Here is a 2,598-nt window from a genome sequence, read left to right as displayed (position 1 = left end):
TCCCCCCCCCCCCAATTTTCCCGAAAATTTCTGTTTCCCCCCTTTTAAAAAACGGGGGGGGGGAATGGATTTCCCCCCCCTGAACTTCAAAATTTCCAAAAATTTTACATCTCTAGGCTGGACTGGACTTGGGCTGGCTCAGCTGCTGCAGAAATGACCATCGGTGCCAGGAAGAGTCCTGAGAAGTTGGTCAGATACCGGTTTAGGTATCGGCTTGCTGGATAAGACCAAGCTCTGTCGAATCCAGCATTCTGTGGAACTGTGGAATAGCCAGGGATTGATGTGCTGGTACAGGTGGGCATTCCCTCCTGTTTGGCCCCAGTACCTGTTGTGCAGAGGCAGTTTTACCGGCCATATTTAAGGCTGTTCCACCTGGACTTTGGCTAAATCCAGACTGGCGCAGAGAGGTTGTGGGGCGGCCCGGAGCTGATGCCCGAGCAACATTTTGATGCAGTAGAACAGAGCAGGAGTCCAGTAGCACCCTAGAGACGAACAAAATTTGTGGCAGGGGATGAGCTGTCGGGAGTCACGGCTCACTTCTTTAGATACAGCTGGAATGGCCCAGTCTAGCATCCTGCCTCACACAGTGGCCAACCAGTTCCCCTGGAGGGCCAGCAACAGGGCAGAGAGGCCGAGGCCCTCATTAGAACCTCAGAAGAGCCCTGCTGGATCAGACCAGTGAGGGTCCCTCTAGTCCAGCATCCTACCTCACACCGTGGCCAACCAGTTCCTCTGGAGGGCCAACAACAGGGCAGAGAGGCCGAGGCCTTCATTAGAACCTCAGAAGAGCCCTGCTGGATCAGACCCGGGGTCCATCCAGGCCATCATCCCGTCTCTCACAGTGGCCAACCAGTTCCTCTGGAGGGCCAACAACAGGGCAGAGAGGCCGAGGCCTTCATTAGAACCTCAGAAGAGCCCTGCTGGATCTCAGACCAGTGGCCCATCTAGCCCAGCCTCCTGTCTCACACAGTGGCCAACCAGTTCCTCTGGAGGACCAACAACAGGACATAGCGGCGGAGGCCTTCATTAGAACACAAGAAGAGCCCTGCTGGATCAGACCAGTGGTCCATCTGGTCCAGCATCCTGCCTCACACAGTGGCCAGACATTTCCTCTGGAGGGCCAATAACCAGACCAAGAGGTCGAGGCCTTCATTAGAACATTAGAGGAGCCCTGCTGGGTCAGACCGATAGTCCATCTGTTCCAGCCTCCTGTCTCACACAGCGGCCAACCAGTTCCTCTGGAGATCCAACAACGGGGCATAGAGGCTGAGGCCTCCCCCTGATGTTGCCTCCTGGCTCTGGGATTCAGAGGTTGACTGCCTCTGAACGTGGAGGTTCCCCTCAGCCACCATGGCCAGTAGCCACTGATAGACTTATCCTCCGTCCGGTCTTCCAGATCTTAGTGCAGTATACTAACCACTCTAGCGGGCTTGATTTTCGGTATCAGGATGAGTTTCTTGAACAAGAGCTAAATCTATTTTATTGGCCAGTAAGATTAGCGACAAGTATTGGCATTTAGACTCACAGATACCCTCAACATTCACTTGGCAGATTCGGATGCCGTCTCCCATACCCCTTGTCAAGTAGCCCTGAGAAGGACTGTTTGATTGGTTGATCGTTTCTGTGTGTGTGTGGTGTAGCCAGGAGACCCTATGGTTGTCTGGCAGCCACAAGTTCTAGCTCTCTAGCGTTATCCACAGTGCACCCCAAGGAGGCGAGCTAGAATTGCACCCCAGACAAAGATCCCAACACCCACCAATAAGATCTGCACAAATCCTGCAGACAGGGCTCTTTTTGTAGCAGGAACTCCTTTGCATATTAAGTGACACACCCCCTAATGTAGCCAATCCTCCAAGAGCTTACAGTAGCTTCTGTAAGAAGAGCTCTGTAAGCTCTTGGAGGATTGGCTACATTAGGGGGTGTGGCCTAATATGCAAATGAGTTCCTGCTTCAGCCTAGGGAATAAATGGCTGCAGACGGGCGGTCAGTTTCACCCGATGGCCATAACCTGATAAGCACCAACGAGAGGCCCGCAGGATTTGACTCGCCACATAAAGTGTGGAAGACAGCTAGTAGAATACAAACAGGCTTTGGCAGTTGTGCAGACCTGTTGTTTAAAGGGCAAAATGCCAGGACCCGAATGCGACTGTGGTGCAGCCCGCCAAACTATTTTCCGACTGTCACAGGAATGTGAGCATCATGCTTTCCAGGGTGATGTGCCAGAGCTCTTTGAACTCTCCCCCGCGGCAATTGAGTGGATGGAAAGTTTAGATATTAGTATTGGGGGCGGGGGGGGGGCGTTTCCCAATTGGTCTGCATACCCCATGTATCAACTTGGTTACGTATTTTATATTATTATATAATTATTATATAATATTATGAGAGCCAGTTTGGTGTAGTGGTTAAGTGTGTGTACTCTAATCTGGGAGAACCAGGTTCGATTCCCCACTCCTCCACTTGCAGCTGCTGGATGACCTTGGGCAAGCCGTAGTTCTGGCAGAGCTGTTCTCTCAAGGACAGTCCTCGAAAGAGCTCTCTCAGCCCCACCTACCTCACAGGGTGTCTGTCGTGGGGAGAGGAAGGGAAGGAGATTGTAAG

The 2,598-nt window shown here is 52.3% G+C and overlaps 1 protein-coding gene across 2 annotated transcripts in view; it reads left to right on the top strand.

Moving 5' to 3' along the window:
* The window catches only part of DLGAP5 (discs large homolog associated protein 5), a 66,595-nt gene that overhangs the window by 58,082 nt on the left and 5,915 nt on the right, over nt 1-2,598 (top strand). The window lies entirely within an intron of this gene.

The sequence above is a fragment of the Gekko japonicus genome, unplaced genomic scaffold (assembly GCF_001447785.1).
Source record: "Gekko japonicus isolate JY-2015 unplaced genomic scaffold, Gekko_japonicus_V1.1 scaffold1515, whole genome shotgun sequence".
NCBI classification, from domain to species: Eukaryota; Metazoa; Chordata; class Lepidosauria; order Squamata; family Gekkonidae; genus Gekko; species Gekko japonicus.
This window is presented reverse-complemented; position numbering and strand designations above follow the sequence as displayed.